At 45.2% G+C, this 22,337-nt stretch overlaps 1 long non-coding RNA gene across 7 annotated transcripts in view; it reads right to left on the bottom strand.

Moving 5' to 3' along the window:
* Positions 1-22,337, bottom strand: part of LOC308571386 — a 70,768-nt gene that overhangs the window by 47,987 nt on the left and 444 nt on the right. For 2 of the 7 annotated variants that reach the window (XR_014001363.1, XR_014001365.1), the window contains exons 2-3: positions 21,213-21,280; positions 17,717-17,821 (exon numbers count right to left, since the gene is read on the bottom strand). This is a non-coding gene — a long non-coding RNA (uncharacterized lncRNA). The other 5 variants (XR_014001366.1, XR_014001367.1, XR_014001362.1 and 2 more) reach the window with 4 other exon arrangements.

The raw sequence follows: 22,337 nt of genomic DNA, 5'->3' as shown, positions 1-22,337 counted from the left end.
GGAGGTCAAGGTACAGGAACCAGAGCAGCAGAACCCATCACAAGAGGAGCCTGTCTCCACAAATGCAGTGGGCTCTGAGGTGTAGGGAGCAATGGGAAAGGCACTCTAGGAGGCTGAGGCATACAAGGTTGCAGAGCCCAAGCTCCCTAGCTGGCTAGGTGGGGCTCGCTGGCTCCAGGTGTGATTCCTCAGCTGGAGAAGGCTTGGGATAGGTGAGGGTCACATGCCTCATCAAGCCCAGATGCTGCAACCAGCATGCCAAGTACAAAAGGGAAGCAGAACTGAGGTGCTATGGATGCTCTACTGCCCATGTTGATGGACCTCTATGGGGCTGTGATTTGGGTTTCATGCGGGACTGTATTCTGACTGCTGGACTTCAGACTTGGCTAGACGCTGGATGTGTTTCCTGGACTGGGTTTGTATGGCTTGACCCCTGGACTTGGACTTGACACACTAACTTGCTGCCAGGTAGGCCAGGGGTTCAGGACCATCTTAAGCTGGTTTTTAAGAGGCTTCTGTTGAACATGCTTAGAAACTTTCCAATGGCATATTTCAGGTTCTTTGGGGGGTGGGGGTGGGGTATGGGTTAGGGTGAGAATTAGCTACATCATTTACCTATGCAGATCTTCAAAACGCTTAACATGATTTGGGATGCTTCTAAATTGCAACCACCTCTGGGATGGCTCACTACAGCTGTTTAACAACCGATTAGGCCACTACTATACATAAAAGTCTGCCATGAGCGGGATTGGGCAGCCCACTGAAACTCCAGGAGCAATTTAGGGGAAATGATTATAACAATTTGTCTGGCATTTGTCCAAGGCATCCTCAAAGCCAACGAAAATGCCAGGGGGGGGGGTTAATGAATGCAAATGATTAGGACCTTGGCTCTGTGCCTTACCCTAATGATGTTCAGTTTAACAAATCACTGGATGCAGTTCTTGGTGCCATCAATAATAAATTGAGTTTTTTCTTTTCTTTTCTTTATCACCCCTGCTCACCCCTCATATCTTGCCTTATTGTCATTTAGATCATCTTTTTTGTCTCCTTTTGCTTCTGTGCAATCCGCAGCGCCATAAACTAAGATAAACAACATAGAATTTTTTTAAATGACAACAGCATGTGACCCTGAACACAGGGTAGGTCATTCATAAATTCTGATTGAAAATCAGGAGAAGCTTATTGAATAATTAAAGCTGCATAATTCTGAAACAGTCTTTTTGCAACAGCCTTCCCCAGCACTCCAGATGCTGGAATCTGGCTCTGATCATCCCCAGCCAGCGGAGCCAATGGACAGGGATGGTGCAGGCTGTAGTGCTGGGGGGCACCAGGTTGGGGAAGGCTGATCAGGCAGATTTGTGGAAGCAAAGCATCTGACTGGATTCATGACAAAGCTCTCCATGTTGGCTGGGGCTGATGGCAGTCTAAAAACACCTGGAGGGCCACAGATTCCCCACCTGCATTCAGAGACGTACCTAGGCTCCCTTGTGCCCTTGGCAAGGAGCTGTATTGGCGCCACCTCTCCCTTGCGCAATGGTCAACACCAGTGACCAGATTCCTCTGCCGAGGCACCCAGAAGAACCTGTGCACCTTGCCCAGCTACCCAGAGCAGTGGAGGAGTGGCCCAGGCAGCGTGCAGACAGGTGGGTGGGCTTCTAGCCATTCCAGGCCAGAGTGGAGAGGTGCCATTTTTTGCTCCCCACTTGGGCTTGCGCGCTTGGTGGGCCAACCTGGTCAACCCCTAGGTACGTCCCTGCATGCATTAAGCAATCATGGCACCGATAGATCTAGCCTTCATGCCCTAGTTAATAATAATAATAATTTATTATTTATACCCCACCCATCTGGCTGGGTTTCCCCAGCCACTCTGGACGGCTTCCAACAAAATATTAAAATACAATAGCGCGTCAAACATTAAAAGCTTCCCTCAACAGGGCTGCCTTCAGATGTCTTCTAAAAGTCTGGTAGTTGTTGTTCTCTTTGACATCTGGTGGGAGGGCATTCTACAGGGTGGGTGTCACTACCGAGAAGATCCTCTGCCTGGTTCCCTGTAACTTGGCTTCTCGCAGCGAGGGAACTGCCAGAAGGCCCTTGGCACTGGACCTCAGTATACGGGCGGAACGATGGGGGTGGAGACACTTCTTCAGGTATACTGGACTGAGGCCGTTTAGGGCTTTAAAGGTCAGCATCAACACTTTGAATTGTGCCTGGAAACGTACTGGGAGCCAATGTTGGTCTTTCAAGACCGGTGTTATGTGGTCTCGGCAGCCGCTCCCAGTCACCAGTCTAGCAGCCACATTCTGGATTAGTTGTAGTTTCTGTGTCACCTTCAAAGGTAGCCCCACATGGAGCACATTGCAGTAGTCTAAGCGAGAGATAACTAGAGCATGCACCACTCTGGAAAGACAGTCTGCAGGCAGGTAGGGTCTCGGCCTGCGTACCACAAGGAGCTGGTAAACAGCTGCCCTGGACACAGAACTGACCTGCACCTCCATGGACAGCTGCGAGTCCAAAATGACTCCCAGGCTGAGCATCTGGTCCTTCAGGGGCACAGTTACCCCATTCAGGACCATGGAGTCCTCCACACCTGCCCGCCTCCTGTCCCCCCAAAACAGTACTTCTGCCTTGTCAGGATTCAACCTCAATCTGTCAGCCGCCATCCATTCTCCAATCGCCTCCAGACACTCACATTGGACCTTCACTGCCTTCACTGGTTCTGATTTGAAAGAGAGGTAGAGCTGGGTATCATCCGCATACTGATGAACACCCAGCCCAAACCCCCTGATGATCTCTCCCAGAGGCTGCATGTAGATGTTAAAAAGCATGGGGGAGAGGACAGAACCCTGAGGCACCCCACAAGTGTGAGCCTAGGGATCCGAACACTTATCCCCCCTCCACTTTCTGAACACGGCCCAGGAGGAAGGAGATTCAACTCATTTGTCTGTGCTTCACCTTGCCTGCCTCCTCCCTCCCAGTATTCCAAGCCTTTTTGACAGAAAGCTTTTTCAACCAAATATGCCAGTTGCTGGCCCAGCCGTGCTTGCCATACATTAATCAAGCCAGCTCTGTTTTCTTTCTTGATAACAAGGCCATCCCCTCTCCCCTTTGCCTTCCTGGCTCAAGGATTTCTCAGGAACTGGGCTGTCAGAAGAAGCCCTTTCAAAGGCACACCAGAAGGTTTCTCTTTCATCTGCCTGTCTCCAGGGCCCTGCCCTCACTCCCTGGTGCAGAGAATGAACTGAAAGACTTTCTATCTTCCCCAGGCACCTCTTCATAACTTCCTCTTTCTCATTCCCACCTTCCTTTTCCCATAGTAATGCACAGGCTTCAGGGAGTACGTGAGCCGGACACAAAAGGAAATAACTTCCCCAACGCAATAAAATAAAATCAGATGCAAAATTGTGTATGCGTTTATGTGCATTTTTCTGGGCAGGGAGGTCACCAGCTTTCATAATATTCTCAAAGCCTGACCCAAAGAAAGGACCACTGCTTTAAATTCTCCATGAACCCACACTTTGGGAACTTTCCACCCACGCTAGTTCTGCTCAGCACTAGGCTAGACTGCCAGAAGTTTAGCAAGCATATTTAGGCAGGGGCAAAACTAGGTTTTATTTCACCCGGGTCAAAGACCCAGCTTGGCAACCCCCCCCATGCACATTTGCATACACTTACATACACAGGCTGGCAGCTTCAATGGCCTGGGGGCAAAAAACCCAGCTAGCCCCCTTGTAGCTATAGAACTGGTTGGGAGCAAAGGCAAATTTGCAAATAAACCAACAAGAATCAGTAGCCCATAAAAATTTTTTCTGGCCCATAGCGCCCACACGCTTATAATCTAAAAGACCTTTCATGAAACCTTGGTCCTATCCTATTCGTGGATAGAAAATTGGAGGGATTGTTTCACCAAATTTCTCCACAGGGAGTAGAACAGGGGTCAGCAACCTTTTTCAGACGTGGGCCAGTCCACCGTCCCTCAGACCATGTGGTGGGCCAGACAATTGGGGGGGGATGAACGAATTCCTATGGCCCACAAATAACCCAGAGATGCATTTTGAATAAAAGCACACATTCTACTCATGAAAAAACACCAGGCAGACCCCACAAATAACTCAAGAGATGCATTTTAAATAAAAGGACACATTCTACTCATGTAAAAACACACTAATTCCTGGACCGTCCATGGGCCGGATTGAGAAGGCGCATCCGGCCCCCAGGCCTTAGGTTGCCTACCCCTGGAGTAGAATGTCTCCAACAATACTTGGGGGTGGGATTCACCATTAGCAGCAGTAGCACAGCTTCCTCCCTCCCCCAACTTTTTTGTTGTGTGTGTGCATGCACACAGACATGTGTGCCGTCACTGCAAGTGGTAGTAGGAGCAGTAACTGTGCTGGAAGCCTTGCCACCATATTCCATCCTCCACACTGTCCCAGACTTGGTGTCATTCCAAGGTATCACAAGGTAGGGTGGGGAAGAGAAAGGAAAAAATGTGAGAAAACTATGCAAACTTGCCTTTTTCTAGGAAGGTGGGTGAAACAAAGAAAAACGTATCCTGAGGAATTTCAGTTCAGAAATGTTGAACTCAACAGGGTTTATTTTCCAGTAGGCATGCATACATGGCCTGCTTCAGAACTGGTCTTTGGTGCCAAGGTTCATTCTTGCTATAATAAAGACTGGACTGCCTTTCAGCCAGAGTAAGGCCTATCACTTGCCACAATCTGCCCCCCAATGGCTTCATTCTCACCAAGGCAGTAAACCCGTGTCAGGGCTTTAGAAAAAGAGCCTGTTTATTTTCCTGTAGGTAGGGTAGAAGCCTTTCCTTGCATTATTTTATTTTCATTTGTTAACGTTAAGTAGCACTATTCCACTGGAAGACATTAACAAACAAAAAATGAGAAGAAATCAGTAATTAATGCCTCCTTACCACTGCAGGAACGGAACTCGGTTTTCGAAAGTCTCAGCTGCCGAACATTTTGGAAGCCGAATGCCGAAAACCCGGAAGTGAATGCTTCCATTTTTGAATGCGCCTCAGAAGCTGAACGGCTTCCGAGGCATGTTTATAAATTTTCCCCATTGAACTTGCTGACAGCCCTTTGATCCTTGGTTTCCGAACGTTTTGGAAGTCGAATGGACTTCCAGAACGGATTACGTTCAAAAACGGAGGTTCCACTGTACTTGGACAATTTAAAGAGGCTATTCAAGGAAGAATTCATCACTAATTCCCTTCGCCATCAATAGGCAGCAATAAACTAGTCACTATCAGAAAAGGGGAACATTTAATTAAAGGCACAGGAGCCCTGGAAGCCAAAATAGTGTGTTGCTAGCTCACAAAGGGAGCGGGTGGCGCTGTGGGTTAAACCACAGAGCCTAGGACTTGTCGATCAGAAGGGCGGTGGTTCAAATCCCCACGACGGGGTGAGCTCCTGTTGCTCGGTCCCTGCTCCTGCCAACCTAGCAGTTCAAAAGCACGTCAAAGTGCAAGTAGATAAATAGGTACTGCTCCGGCGGGAAGGTAAACGGTGTTTCCGTGCGCTGCTCTGGTTCGCCAGAAGCAGCTTAGTCATGCTGGCCACATGACTCAGAAGCTGTACGCCGGCTCCCTCGGCCAATAAAGCGAGATGAGCGCCACAACCCCAGAGTCGGTCACGACTGGACCTAATGGTCAGGAGTCCCTTTACCTTTACCTAGCTCCCAATGGAGCTGCAGTTGCTCTCATTGGGTAGAGGGAATCATTTTAAAAACAGTGAAGGAAACATAGTAAACACTGGGTTGTAACAATCTTAACAATTTTGCTTTCCAGATTCTCCATAAAAATGGGAAAAAGGATGGCAATTGCAGAAAAAAGGGCTAGTGTCAAAGTAACTTGCATTTCCAAGCGCATATAAGTTTCACCTATTGAGCTGCATGAAAAGTGCCACCACTGCTGAATTCCCACCACAATCAACCTCAAGAAAGCATTCTCAACTAACTAACTTTCACAGATCAGGAAAAAATTAAGAGAATTGTAATGTGGTTAATGGAAGGAAGCTATAGAAAGCAAATAGTTTTCCTGCAGTTATGTATTCAGCCACATGTGCAAGAATGTTATTTCCCCAAAAATGGAAGAAGAGGTTCTGACGGGAGAAGAGTAGATACAGAAGTTAATGGACTATGCAGAAATGACAAAACTTACCAGGATAATTAGAAATCAAGATTTTAAAAAATTAAGAAAATAATGGAAATGGTTTATTGAGTATTTACAAACAAACTGTAAACAGATTAAGATATTGGCAGGATTAATGTAAAAACCTGCAGTTTCAATATATATCTGATATATACGGGAATAGATATAAAAGAATATGTTGAGATAATTTGGTGTATGCAGGAAGATGAAAAAAGAACCACAGAAAGAGGGGGAAGGGAGTCGGAGTTTGAAATGTTAAAATTATGATTGAATAATTGTTGTAATAGATATAACTGAAAATTGAAAATAAAAAATAAAATAAATAAAAGTTTTCCTGCAGAAAATCAAACCTTGCCCTAAAAAGGAGCACAAATTTTAATTAATAAAGCAAGTGGAAACATTTTAGAGGTGCCTCTTGCTAAAAACATGGGTCGGGCAGGAGATCCAGGGCCCACTGCAAAAACCTGGGGTGCAGGCACCCTGGTCCATCCCATAGCAACACCCCTGGATTCTGGGAGTGATCATATAGGTTAGAAAGGCTCGCTTGGCAGGGGAGAAGCTTTGGGAAGGGCTGATGTTCAGCCAGGGCTCGGGCCTGGAAGTCGTTTTCAAGACCAGTGCTCCGTTCTGAAACACACCAGGCAATTAGGAAGGAGAGACCCTCTGGGAATGTTTAACATTAACTTCTTGACCACTGAGCAAACACAACTTGCTCTCGTACACGCATCTTGGATGTGAAGGGGAAAGGCTTCCAGGCCAGGAAGTGCAACTCCCAGGACAGGCTTCGGCCCAGGTACTGATGACGCTAGAAGTGAAGCAATAGGCACTAGACACATCTGTTCACTGTGGTGGGTCTCCATGGCTGATCCCCAAGTTCTCTCCCGCAAGCCAGGAACCCCAGTCCTAAAAAGCCCAACCCTTTAACCAGATGCAGCCCTGCAAACTTGAGGCACTGTGAGGTCGGCAGCCGAGGAAAACCCATATGTGAACTTTTGTCCGATCCTTGCTCCTAGTTATTCCTGGCTGTCCCGCCCATCCCTGTCTCAGCAGCACTGTGAGTCAGACGGGATGGAACAGCTTGCCCTCCCATGGGATGCCTGATGCCTGCCAAGGGTAGGGAGAATGTGGCGTTTTACAAGCTGCTTGCTCCAAGACTACAAAGAGGGTGCATTCCTGCATATGCTCTTATCACTTGAAGCACTGTTACTGAGGAGGAAGACTTAAGCAAAACCAAAGAAGGGAAGCCTGAGAAATGCACAGACGAAATAGCCATAGTTACCCAATGGAACAAACCAAAGGCCTGTTTACATGATTAGAAGTCCTGGGATAGCCACTTTTGAACTCTGGGAATATATTTACATGCTCTAGGAGCGAGGATGAAATAGCTTGGAAGAGTGTCAGTGATGACCCTTAGGATCCCCTCTTTCATTCCAGGGTAAGTGACCACGAGAACAAGAGGAGTGTGGTTGTCTCTGGTGGGGAGCCTTGACAATCCCCCAGAGAAATACTGTGACCTGTGATTGAATGACTCTGTAAGATAAGACAGGGCAGGAGTGTGGCCTAGCTACTCACAAATTTATTTCTGACATTTGTATTATCTCTTTCCTCCAATGAGCTTAGGTCAGTGTTTCCTGCAGGTCTCCCATTCGGCAGCTGAGCAGATTCAGACCTGCTTGGCTTTATTTTAAGTGTTTGCTTATTAAATTTGTATTCATTCGTAGATCTCAGGGTGGTATAACCCCCCCCCCCCCAATATAACAAACACAAAATACACAACAGAAATAAGAGGAACAAACAAATCAATAATACACCCCCCCCGCGCAACACATTTAATAGTGTACCAGGTGTTAATCAGCCAAAGGCCTGGTTGAAGAGGAATGTTTTTGCCCAGCGCCTAAAGGTGTACAAATGAAGGTGCCAGCCGAGCCTCCCTGGGGAAAGCATTCCAAAATCGGGGAGGCACTGCTTTCTAATCCTAGATGGCATGGGAAATGCACTCCATACGTAGTAGCTAGAACCACTTTCTTCTTGGGTATTACACATTACATTCCTGGCCCAAACTTGGCAGTGAAAACAGGCTCCAAAGTTAAGCTACAGCTCAACTTAAGCCAGAGCTCTGTGCATGCTTAGGGACCATTTGTTATGACTACTGCTGCTTTACACAACCATGATGAGTGTAGGGCAGGAGTGAGGAGCCTCAGGCTCAGGGGCCAAAAGTGGCCCTCAAGGCCTCCCTCTCCGGCCCTTGGGAATTTCCCCAGACCACACTTCCTCTCCCCAGCCTCTCTTAAATATTTTTGATGGGCTAGAATTTGCCCTTAAACTATGATAACGCCTCCGACCTGCCCAGATGAAGCAATGCATGTATGCGGGTGTGCATAGGAACCGCTGACTCGGTTGTAAGGCCTACTAAATAAAGTAAAGGATCGCATCTGTTTCCCACCCCTTCTGCTTCTCACCCTACCCTCTACTGGCATGTGCTCAAGATTGCCCATGAGACATTGCAGGCTGAAACAGCTTCCCTCCCCTCTGGTGCAGAGGGGCAAGCTAACAGTCTGCTCGCCACAAGTTGCCTAGAGAAAACTGCCATCCTGTGTGTCATCGGTTTTTCTAAGTTGCAGCCTTATAATCAGTGGCCCTGCGCTTCCACCTCCAGCCACGCATGTGGATGGTGTCCGTCTGCAGCTGAACACCTTTCTGATCACTCCATCTACCCATCCTTCCGACACTTTGGCAGACTTCTGAGATCAAGCCAGAAGAAGAAGAAGAAGAAGAAAAAGAAGCAAGCCAATGTGAAGCTGAGAGGGGTGTAGGTCAGGAGTGGGGAAGTGGGGGAGGCGGAGGCATAACGTGGCCTGGACACAGAAGTCTTTGTGGAGATTTCCAAGCATTCCGTTTGAAAACACTTCATATATCAAGTGCAAGTCCCTTCTCTTGGTACAGGCAAAACGAATCAAAGGGGGCCATGGGCCAGCTGAATGGGGGTGGCGGGGGAGGAGCAAGGATTATTGGCTCCCTCCCACCCTCCTCCTTCACTTCCACCTACCCACCTCCTCCTGCCTGTCACAGAACACCCTTTGTTGTAACTTGCTACACGCTTGCCACGAAAAAAGGTGGCGAAGGCGGCAATCTTTACGCATTGTTCCACCAAAGTCAACAAGATACGTGCAGGCATATTATAGCTTCATCCTGAGGAGTAGAGGGGTTCATTTGCCATCAAAGCCTTTGCAAGGGCCACAGCTCTCAAACACTCAATCCGGTCGGCAAAGGGGGAACGATTTGTTATCAGGACCTCTTTGGTTGTTTGCTAAATGCTGGTGCTAAGCACGGTTCTTAGGAAAAAGTTGGACCTCTGATTGCACCTTCTTAGTAACATCAGAGATAACCTTTGTGGCAAAGGGAGAAAGAGAAACTCAGGTTTTGTGTCAGGCTGGTTTTGCAAATAAGTGCAAATTAATGTATCAGTCCAATTAGAGACGGAAGAACTGATAGTTGCAGATTTTCTCAGTTTCTTCTATTTCCAGACTTAAATTCAGTTCTCCACATTTCTGCCTTGATTTGTGAATTTTTTTTAAAAGACGTCATCATGAAAATTCATCGGCGTTTTAGCGCAAATTTCTCCTTATAGACTTTTGTATGCTATTCTGCCTCATGTACACGGTTCCCCCCCAAGCAATTTCCCCTAATATAATGCAGAAAAAGAGAAGTGAGCAAAATAACATCTGGCAACCCTGCTGGAACAGGCCAGTGGCCTGCCTGGTCCAGCACCCTGTTCTCACAGTGGCCTCCCAGATGGCTATGGGAAAACCACAAACAGGACCAGAGCACAAGAGATGAACCCCATTCAGCCTTCCTGGGGTTTCCAACAACTAGTATTCAGAAGCATTACTGCCTCTGACCTAGCTGCATTCAAAGTCTGTAATGCGTACACTGCACACCGAAGCTATGCTCCGATGAGTCCTCCTGCAACACTTGAAGGAGCATGGAGAAGAATACCATGTTCTAAGAGGGCACTATTATAGCCAGCTGTATCTATCTGGGAAGACAAAAGAAGCTATTTGAAATCCTAGAATCACCTGTAATGTCTGCCACTGGATCCTGCCACTGATGCTTTTGTTTTTTAAAATCTTCTGGGGTAGTTTGTCCACCTTTGGTCCCCACCCTGCACTCAGCTTTCACCTGATTTTAAGGCTGCCACTTAGCAGAAAGGTAGTATTATGCATGGCATCAACCAACATAGTTATGTGTGTGCTGAATAAGGTGAATGCAAAAGTGGTGGGTGGAGGGGGAAAGCTAAACTCTTCCCTCACAACCCACCAGCTTTGCTCTTTTCCCCCATCACCTGAAGCCAGAAATAAGCTAGACTAGGAAGAAAGAAGGCCATGGGATGAGGATGGCGATAGGTATAAGAGATGGGCAAGTGGAGGGCTAAAGGCTCATCCAGACTTCCTTTTTGTGTAGTGTTTTTTGGCACAGGTCTGCATTCTGAAGCTTCGTGTCCGAGCGTTTTTCTTTTTGCCCCAGTGCTTTCCCCAAGAAAACCCGCTTTTTACTGCTGAAAAGAAAATTCCACAGAAAACCTGAATTGTCGTTTGTTCTGATTCAGCACAAAGAGCAGATTTTCCTAGGGAAAACGGGGTGGGGGGGTGGGGAATGTGAACTGGGAAAGCGCAGACCTCTGCCTAGAAAGCACAGGGCAAAAGATATGTGTGGATGAGCCCCCAGTTAATGTTCCCACCTGATACGTCTCCCCTGAAATACAAAGAGCCCCACTAGATCAGGCCACAGTCCCACCTAATCCAGCATCCTGTTGTCAGTGGCCACCCAGATGCCTATAAGAAGCCTGCAAGGACATGTCTGTTAACCCCACTCTCCTCACTTGCGAGTTCCAGCAACTAGTATTCAGAGGCCTTCATCCACATTCCCAAATTAAGCAAACATAAGGTTGGGAAATCAGCCCTGAGTGCTCACTGGAAGGACAGATCCTGAAGCTGAGGCTCCAATACTTTGGCCACCTCATGAGAAGAGAAGACTCCCTGGAAAAGACCCTGATGCTGGGAAAGATGGAGGGCACAAGGAGAAGGGGACGACAGAGGACGAGATGGTTGGATAGTGTTCGCGAAGCTACCAGCATGAGTTTGACCAAACTGCGGGAGGCAGTGGAAGACAGGAATGCCTGGCGTGCTCTGGTCCATGGGGTCACGAAGAGTCGGACACGACTAAACGACTAAACAACAACAACAACGTTGGGAACCTGTAACCCAGGCATTGCTATGCACAAACCTGGCACAATTTCTAAACAACAACCAAGCAAAGACTAAGCATGCCCCCAACCCAATGTAAAAAACAGCCTACTCAACCATTACAGGAAAAGAAAAAACAAACGTAGTTTGGACAGTAGACTGCATGCAGAGCTTATGCTGTACCAAGTACAGCAATGCATGGGGCCCACGATAAAAGATGATGTTATGAAAGAAAATGTACTGGAATTGCATTAGTGTGGGCACAGCTTTACAAGAACTGACGTTAGCTAGCTTGGGGCCAGGCCAGACATTATTTGCAATGCTTGAGCCTTGACATACACGAACCAAGCCTGATAGGGCCCAGTAAGGAAATGTTTCCCAGTGAAACAGGTCAGTTGAAGGTATGTGGTTTTTTTGGTTCAAAATACTAAAATGGCCACAATAGCAGGAGTCGGAATCAGAGGGTCCAGTATTCTGTTAAGAGTAGAGTCCAAGGCAGAATCTAAGCGATAGCCCAAAAAGCTGCTCAAAATTGACCGGCCATTTACACATCCCCCTCCCTGCCAAAAAAGAAAACACATCACCAAAAAAAGAAAAAGAGGAAATAGGTTTGTATAAAATGTGTGCTGATTTATATGTGTAGATGCAAGTGCATAATTACTATAATTTAAATAGGAATGCAATATATCTAACCATGGAGAGAAAGAATCTGACCAGGTGGTCTGTGGGACTGCTCAGGCTGCTGTGCAAGGGCTCAGTATTTATGGTCAACCTGAAGGTCCCTCCTCTCCCTTCTCATGGTTCTTTATCCATAAAGTGGACCTGGATTGGACAGTTGAGGTCTGCCCTCTGTAAAGTAAGGCATGTGAGCTCTCTAGTTTAAAGGAAGATGGTGCCTCAAGAGGATACACTCTTAAGTGCATAGGGCAGGCAAGTTGAAAGTCTGTTTGGGGGGCTTAATCTGGCCCGCTGGTCAGTTCAATCCAGCCCCTGTGACAGATTATTTCCTGGGGTAAAATCCTAAAAAAACCTCAACAACTTCAACCCTAAAAAAAACCTCCACAACAACTCCAATCCTAAAAAAACAACTTTTGGGTAAAATCATAAAAAAAGCTCAACAACTTCAATCCTAAAAAAAGGTTTACAGCCTTGGTCGGCCCTTTGGTCAGCTGTTCATCAAATCTGGCCCCCTTTGAGAAAAGTTTGGACACCTCTGGCATAGGGAAAAGTTCAGATAATGAAGGAAGAGAAAAAGGGGAGAAAGGGACCATGTGTCTGTACCAACCAATCAAAGGTAAGTTTGAACCTCTTTAACAAGATGCAAGTTCTCATAGGCAGTGTGCAGGGGGGCAATGGAGGAAGCTATATTGTACAGTAGTCTCATGCTCTCCTCTGTAGATGCAGCTGGTCCGAACCCACTTATGGAAGTGGGGGGGGGGGTGTCACTGTGGATAACTTACTAAGGCAGCTCATGTTGCTGCAGTGACCACAAAATCCAGCAGAACTTTAAAATTTTACGTTAGGAAAAGGCTCTGAAATAGGAATAGACGATAACAAATCCCCTTGAAAAGCAATGTGGAATCTGTACTGAATCCTCCCTTTTGTCCATGGTGTAGGGGGAGGGAGGGAGGGAATCTTATAAACTCCAGTGAAGTCCACTGCACACACACCACATATCAAATGGTATTCCCCTCACAGACACACCTCCTCCCTTCTCAGCCTAGGTAATTGGAGACAGAGCGTTGGCCTCTGGGCTGAGTGGAGGATCCTTTGTTCCCCTTTCTGGGGCCTTGTTTTTCTGCCTCTTGTGAGGCTAATCCAGTAAGAGACAGACACATAGACACATGGAGCCTTGCTCCAGAGCTTACTGGCTAAACGTATAGTCAACACTGAAAAATTACCTAACAATGAGCTGGAGTGGGCAAGCACATTAAAGCTTTTGCACTCGGGCATTTTAAGCTCAGGCCACTGGAAGCCAAGACTGAACAAAAAGAAATGGAAACCCAACTGCAGCTTTGGCTCATTTATTGTGCATTCCCTCTGAAATTTCCTGCCAATCAGACTTCTCATGTATAATGTGATCTGTAGATCCCACTTGGCCAAGCCCTGCAAGATCCCCATTTTTCTGCACAGAGTGGGTCCTCGTGGGTTTTCATTCACAGAACGCAGAGCAGTGGAGCTGCTTTCAGTACACCGCACCCTGGTGCATATGGACTTAACAGGTGCTTCAGTCCTTAAGCACAGGGAGCGTCTGCAAGGATATGGCTCACATGAGATTCTTGTATTTTCAGCTTTCATTTGAAAGAAAAATAATAATGGGAAAACAACTAGCTAATATATTGGAAGAGAATAAGGAAAAGTGTGCAGAGAGTATTGTACCCTAATGGACAGTAGGAAGCAAACCGGCTCCCACCATACAGTGTTATGATAAATGACTGCAAAAGTAATGGGATAGCTGACAAGCATTAGAGATTTGTGTGAATAATACAATTATTATTTTTTGTATCATTTTATTAGGTTATTACTTTTTCTGGTTGTTCTCTTTCATTTTCTACAACCCCAGAATCTCAGTGTACTATCTCTCACTATACATTTTTGAGTATTGCAGTTACTGTATTCACACATCATCTCTACCCCATTCATGGAGGAATTGCTAAATATGGGGCACCCAGGCCTAGGGATTGGGGTGTTACCCTAAAAGCTGAGCACAATCTAGAAAAAATGTGTGTGTGGTTCCAAGTGCCCATGAGGGCTTTGGTCTTGCGTTTCTTAAACTGCACCACTGTGTTCTATGTGTTACTTTTCAAGAGCAGTTTTTATAAGACATGGTGAGGTCTGATATTCCAAAAGAAAAAGGCAGAATTTGCTGAAGCATCTTAAGCTGTTCCCTGTTTTGTGGACAACACACACTGACACAAGGATGCATACACCACATTCCAAGAGCATATACTGCTTGTGTCAGAGTTAAATGATTGTTTGAAATGCTAAACATCATATCAGCTGCCTGAAAACTGTGTATGTGAAGGGGATTTGGATTGTGGGTATGTGCAACCTCCCTTCCGCTACTTTCAAATCTTGCAAGATGAACCACAGACTGTCTGAGACACACATGCCAAAAAAGCAAATATATTTTCTTTGGCATCAAAGTGGTGAGTGAGAAGGGAAGCCATACTTGTGATCAGATCAAAACTGCTTGTTTAGAGCTGGGGAAATATGGCTTGAAAGTCTGGGGGCTGCACCAGAGTGATGTAAGGATTTGAGACCCAACCAATCTCACTAAAACGTCAGATTGTACGCTGGAAAGAGATGCAAAGAGCAACATAACATAATATAAAATAAAAGTAAAATCTCAGGAGATGCAGGGAGTGCAAAAATGCTTGGAACACATTCAGTGGAGTTTAGCCAGAGCATCCCAAGGTACAAGGAGGTGAACTGCAAAAAGAAGAAAAATGGGAGGAGCCAGGCAGGCTGTAGGCTCTAGGGTCCGAGGCCAACCAGTGTGTGTGTGTGTGTGTGTGTACACGTATTAGGGAGTGGGAGTGTTGAAAGCATCAGATATGGCAAAGACAGTTAATTCAATGGCTGAGTTTTTCTGACTCTACCACATTCGTATTGTTATAGCTGAGGCACTTCAGTCAGCGAATATTAAAAACTAATAAACGGTGGTATTTAGATAATGTTTGAGATATGAAGGGAAAATACAAGCTGCAGATCTGTGCCAGACAAGGAATTCATGGGCTAGCTTATGCAAACCAGCCTGGCCAAGTACAGAGCCACTGAAAAACAATGGGGAACTGAGCCAGTGAGGACCACTGGCAATGAAAAAAGCTGTCCTTCCCACCCTCATCCCAATCAGTGGACAGAGATGGGCGAATTGGCAGGTTGCCAAGGTGAGGCAGGGGCATGATGTCAAAGGAAGATCTGTCCTTTTTGAAATATAATGGTTTGTTGGGAAGGAATGGGGCAGAATTCTATGGGCTGCTACGGAGGCAATAAGCAGGAAGAAAGAGGTGGTGTGTAGGATAGCTCTGAATGCAGTGACAGGTGGCAGGAAAGGACAAGCTATTCCTAAGAATGCTATAAACTACATTTCCTTCATGTACACTCAGATTGTACATATATGTTAACAAACGATATTTTTAAAGACACTGCTGACTCCGCTGCGCCTTATTTCTCCCCAGGATCACAATACCTCAAGGACAGTCTCTCCCCAAATGAACTAACCCAGACCATGGGACCCAAGGTCCTTCTTTGTGGTGCCCCCTCCAAAAGAGGTCTGGAGTGTGGCAACACAAGAACAGGTCTTTTCTTCAGTGGCTCCCCAGGGGATGCTGTCCCCAGGGAGGCTCGCCTGGTGCCTTCATTACATATCTTTAGGCACCAGGCAAAAACGTTTCTCTATAACCGGGTCTTTGGCTGATTAAACAATCCATGGTTGTTTTTTTAATGTCTTTGTGGGAGAAGGGTCATTGGTTTGTTTTTGTGATATATTTTGTGTTCTCATTTTGGAACTTTATGTTGTGAACCTCCCTGTGATCTTCGGATGATGGGCAGTATAATCAATCAATAACAACCTGTTACCATGTCCATGGGGGGAGAGGGCAAACGGCTAAGAATACATGCAGCTGGGTGGTTAAGAATGCATGTGGGCAGGTGAAATTAATGCAGAGCAACCTATAAAGGTATTAAATACAGGTATTATTCATATGTGTAAATCCATTTAATTGTATGAAATAATTATAAAGTGCATTATACAATATGTACTCAGTTATTCCAGTGCTTTTGCCAAAACATGTGAAGCCAGGAGCAGGTTGACTTCTTACTGAGGAATCAGGTAGAAGACAGACTGTACTATCTTCCTTGTATATCCACAAGCTCCAATGAAAGCTAAACATTCAGAAAAGGAGCCTAGAATGATAAGTTAGTGAAGCATGCAGGCTAACATACTTACCTCAGATTGGCTTTTAAAGAATAGTCTCTTTTTGGTTACTTGTCATCCCCAAAGGTAACAAAGGCTGTGCGCACAGTAACCCACTTGTAGCACAAGTGTAAATTTTTCTCCATCTGGAATCATTCATGTTCATCCTCAACATGCTGCTTTATCAATCTAAAATGATTCTAGATCCTGCCATCCAGGAGTGGGTGTGGTTACTTGATACACATTTGAAGCCCCTTCCCTTGATGAAGCTATCCACACCTTTTCCTCCCTACAAATATCCCAGAAGAACAAAGAAGGAGGTGGTGATTGCTGTTTTGGTATATGCACACCCACAATGCCATTACACAAATGTGGATACACACACCCCTCTGTCAGGAATGCTTACATCTATTTTCAAATAGATGCACTACAGGGTAATGCAGACTTAATCTGCAATGAGCTTTTATTTTCTGAATGAAACTAGTTTCCCAAGAAGTGCTTTTCAGCAGCAAAAACATGCAGTAGATCTAGATTGTGTGTGGACTACATAGAAAAAACAAGTACTTCATTTCCATTGATTTGATTCTAGAATACTATGTGTGTCCTAAGCCCCCTCCCAAAAAGCCCACTAAGTACTGAGCATGCTCAGTAGCCACAGAATGTTTAATGTCACTCAAAAGAAAAAGAAAATGGAAAAATGGGAGTGAGGAGTGAAAAGGCCTGCTTGGACTCCTTGTTTCTTATAGTATCCTGAGAGAGGGCATGGTTGAGAAAAACACTTCTGCTGTAAGGTGAGGATATACAGCAACATTTTATGGTAGGTCCCACTTAATTTCAAAGTTCACCCCACAGGAAATTAGATAGCCCAACCTCTCCTGATAGGGGCTGAGTAGGAGAACGCTGAAACCTTCTATGCGGCTTCACAGCATACAAACCCTCCCTCCTCCCCACACAGAACCTGCTATAATGATGACCATTTTTGCTAGTGAAATAATTGCAGATTATATCCTTTTTTTCTTTTCTTTTTTACCCCATGGCAACTTATTGAGTTGATTGAAATCATATGCTTAGAGCCATGCAATTGTAATTATTCCCAACTTGCCCTGGTAGGATTTAGATATACGTAAGTAAATCTAGGATCCTGACCCCAATGCTTAAATCCCTTGTCTTTGTTCTTGTCCCAATATTGGCAGATGAAATGAGTGCCTGTTCTAATCAAGGTTGTTGTTGTTGTTGTTTTTAAAAAACCTTTCTTTCGCCCACCCATGACTCATACTCTGATTCTAGATACATTTGCTCAGCAGTAGGTCCTGCTTAACACAATGAAACTTATGGGGGGGGGGGAGTGTGCAAACGACTTCTTTGTTAATCTTCTTTTCCTAAGGCTAAGCATACCTCTTTCCATTCCAGCTTTCCTTGCTTTTCTTTACAGTTGTTTTCTCAGTTCTTCCTAGTGCCAATGTCCCTCTGGGACTGCAAACTTGGTTCCAATTCTGAGGCCTAGAGAATAAGAGAACAGGTGAATTGTCTGTCTGTTACTGATTGAACCAAAGTCTGTAGGTATAGGGTACAGCACAAGTATTTCAGTTCTACAGATAAGCATTTCTTGAAAATGCGCAGCTCTCTTGTGTCAGCAAAATGTGGCTCGGATACTTTTGTACCTGCGTGAAAGGGGGAAGAGAAATTTCCGGAGAGGAGCTCCAGGTGTTGTGTAAAGAAAAGGGAAAAGTTCCCATTACTGGTAGACAATGATCATGCTATTGCCATCCACACCTTAAGAGTCTTTCAGACTAGACTGCTGCAATGAGATTTATGGAGGGTTGCTTTTGAAGTTGGTCTGGGAAATGCAGATAGTATAAAACATCAGCACCCATCTGCTGACAGGTATGGTTAAGCTAGGTAATAACCTATAACACCTGTTCTGAAAACTTTGTAATGGTTACAGGTTGTATCTGGGTCCACTTAAATATTATCATCTATCAGGAACATCGTCTCTTCTGCAGTGTCTCCCGGAACTGTGATAGTGTGATAACATGCTTCCCTGAAAAACCCACTGGTGTTCTTCCTTAGCCTCTCCAAACTTTTGGAAGTTGGGTGTTTTCTTATTGTTGTTTTTGTAAGTTATTTTAGTTAGTGTTTTATTTCATTTTGTTTTATTTTTATACTTTGGATTTTTGGCAACCACCCTGAGCTCTGTTGTTCTTAAAATCTAGAAATACTGGTAATAAACAGAAGGAAAAAACCTGGACAGCACATTCTGCCACTCTGTCTTTGGAACATGACTAAGGACTATCAGTTTGCATAATCTGCCTAAAACTCTGAAGCAGGGTGGGAAGCCCGTTCTTTTGCAGTTGGGAAGTCTACAATACTTTTGGATTTAACTGGTAAAACTTGGTTGTGGACTAACTGAGCCACGTTGTCTCAAACTAGCAACACCATTTCTGGATCAATTTGTACATATTTTATAGGGTAGGCAGTGTTATTTTCACATCCATTTACAAAATATTTTTGTGAGGAAGTGGGGAGGAGTAAGAGGATTTGGGGGCAGCCAAGTTGAGTATGAATGTGTGTGTAAGTACATCTAATTCTGCATTGATTAGGCCTTAAATTTGGGTTTGAGAACTTCAATGCTCTATACTGTGGCAAAACCAGAAAAACTGGGAAAACCTAGCCAACTCCCAACTGAGGCTCACAGAAAATTCCTATACTGATGATTTAAAAAAGGATTGGACACAAATCTAGACTCAAGCACTAAAATTTGCCTTTGCTTCTAGCACCATCTGCTGTCTGTTCTGATTCCCAGCCTGTACAGTATATACTTCACATATTTTTAACTGTTTCCCCCATGTTTCAAGAGAATATTAATTGAAACATATGCATAACAATAGTTAAAATCAGTTTTAACAAATGACAGATGACTAACGGAGGTTAGTCAGGATGCTATGCAAGTTTACGACACTATCTAAGTGGTGATCCTATCACAGTTATATGTCTAAGTGGTGACAGGATCACTCATGAGTCCCCTTGCACAAGTAAATGCAAAATATGTGTTGGTAAACTCTAGGAAACTTGATTATGGTGCACTTTATGTAGGATTGCCATTCAGGGTTTCCCCCCCAAAAAATCCAGTTTGTACAGAATGCACCAGTTAGGCTACTAACTTGGACTAGTTACACTGAACTTACCTTGCCAGTTCTTAAAAAGCTACACTGGTTGCTGCTCTGTTTCTGGACACAATTCTACTCTGTGCTGGTAAAGGTAAAGGGACCCCTGACCATTAGGCCCAGTCGTGGCCGACTCTGGGGTTGTGGCGCTCATCTCGCTTTACTGGCCGAGGGAGCAGGCGTACAGCTTCCGGGTCATGTGGCCAGCATGACTAAGCCGCTTCTGGCGAACCAGAGCAGCGCACGGAAACGCCGTTTACCTTCCCGCCGGAGCAGTACCTATTTATCTACTTGCATTTTTTTGTGCTTTTGAACTACTAGGTTGGCAGGAGCAGGGGCCGAGCAACGGGAGCTCACCCTGTTGCGGGGATTCGAACCGCCGACCTTCTGATCGGTACTTGCCTATAAAGCCCTAAGTGGCTTGAGATCTGGGTTCCTAAAAGGACTACAATATAATGTCTAATTTCAGGGCTGGGTGGGGGAGGACACCAGAGACACCAAGGAAGACATCTGCAGGCACATGTGCCCCTGTGGGTATCATGCTGGTCAGAAATTCAGATACAATTGCATATACCGTATTTTTCGCTCTATAAGACGCACCAGATCACAAGACACACCTAGTTTTTGGAGGAGGAAAACAAGAAAAATAATATTCTGAATCTCAGAAGCCAGAACAGCAAGAGGGATCGCTGTGCAGCGAAAGCAGCAATCCCTCTTGCTGTTCTGGCTTCTGGGATAGCTGTGCACCCTGCATTCGCTCCATAAGATGCACACACATTTCCCCTTACTTTTTAGGAGAGAAAACGTGAGTCTTATAGAGCAAAAAATACGGTACTTCAGAACAGCACATAGGGCTCCATCCATGCTACAGGATAGAGATACTGGTGCCTTAGAAAGAGTCGATACTGTACATATCTGTGCCAAATCCCACTTGAGCCCTGAAGGGGTTAATATATACAGTGGTACCTTGGGTTACATACGCTTCAGGTTACATACCCTTCAGGTTACAGACTCCACTAACCCAGAAATAGTGCTTCAGTTTAAGAACTTTGCTTCAGGATAAAAACAGAAATCGGGCTCCGGCGGCACGGCGGCAGCAGGAGGCCCCATAGGCTAAAGTGGTTCTTCAGGTTAAGAACAGTTTCAGGTTAAGAACGGACCTCCAGAATGAATTAAGTACTTAACCCGAAGTACCACTGTACTCCACCATCACAAGCAACATTTCCATTAGACAACAGTCAACCAGCTACAAATCCACCTAACAGTTACCTCATCCAGCCTTTAATTTACCAGCTTCTCTGCAAGAATATCATGGGGGAATTACTAAACTCAAGATACACTATGTCTACAGCATTCCCCTAATCCACTAAGCCTGTAACTCTATCAAAAAAAGAAATGAGATTTGTCTTGCATGACTTGTTTTTGAGAAACCCATGCTGGGTCTTAGTAACCACAGCATCCTTTTCTAAGTGCTCACACACAGACAGAATGTTTTATTATCTGCAGTGGATGATGGCATCATGGGGCCTGGCAGTGACAAACCAGGAACAAGGCCTTGGGTCACAGTAGCTAGCTTGAAGATGTTGACCCAGTATATGGCAGCTGTGGAAAAGGCAAATTCTGTGCTAGGGGTTATTAGGAAAAGAATTGAAAGTAAAACTGCCATGTTATATAAATCTGTATCACAACTGCATTTGAAATACTGTGTATGATTCTCAACACCTCACCTCAAACAGGATATTGGAGGGTTGGAAAAGGTATAGAAATGGGCAACCAAAATGATGGAGAAACTTCCCTATGAGAAAAGGTAGCGGCATTTGGGATTTTTTCAGTTCAGAGAAAAAGCGAGTAAGAGGTGACACGAATGAAGTTTATGTGTGGAAGGTGTTAGTTTTTTTGCCTTCTTTCATAACATTAGACCCTAGCAAAACTGAATGTCAGGACAGATATAATAAAGTACTAGCACTTCTTCACACAGTGCATAAACTACGGAACTCGCTCCCACATGAGGACAGTGACGGAGGATTAGGATAAAGCTATTCGTGGTTACTGGCCATAACAACTGTATTCTATGCCCAAGGTCTGAGGCAGTATCCTTCCGAATACTGGAAACCACGGTAGGGGAGAGTGCTGATGCGCTCAGGTCCCACTTGCGGGGTTCCCATGGGCATCTGGTTGTGAGAACAGGATGCTGGACTAATTGGGCCACTAGCCTGACCCAGCAAGCCTCTCTTAGGTTTTTATGTGACTCGTCTCTGGCCCTGTGGAGACCCCTAAAATGGTCAAGGTGCAGTGGGACTTTCCCCATATCAAATCCTGCACACAGTGTATATGCAACATCTTTCCTTTTCACATTTATTTTTATTTTGGGGTGGGGTGGGGAGGAGAATATAGGGCTGAATCTTAGTAGCCCAAGCGAAATCTCTCGTTTGCCCGCAGGCACAAGCACTGCACCACAGCCCTGCTCCTGCCTCAGTCCTTCTAACAGTTCCCCTTCCCCATGCTACGCATTCACCAGCTGTGGGTTTACCTCAGGTGTTTTTTGTTTGTTTTTTTGTTCCGTTCTTTAGAGTGACTGGGGAAACTCAGCCAGATGGGAGGGGTATAAATAATAAATAATAATAATAATAATAATAATAATAATAATAATAATAATAATTATTATTATTATTATTATTATTATTTTATTATTATATTTAAAATTCAGTTTTTAAGTCTACCCGCTTCTCTCTCTCAATCCCACCACATATTTCCTCAAGCTGCTTCCCCCTCACACTCCTAGCCCCCTCTATTTTTTTCGAGCGGGAAAAGGCTTGAAGCTTCTACTCCAACCGCCTTTTTGCTTATCACCG

The sequence above is a fragment of the Podarcis bocagei genome (assembly GCF_964188305.1).
Source record: "Podarcis bocagei genome assembly, chromosome: 13".
In the NCBI taxonomy this organism is placed as follows: domain Eukaryota; kingdom Metazoa; phylum Chordata; class Lepidosauria; order Squamata; family Lacertidae; genus Podarcis; species Podarcis bocagei.
The sequence above is the reverse complement of the archived record's forward strand: the minus strand, read 5'-3'. Positions and strand labels throughout refer to the sequence as shown.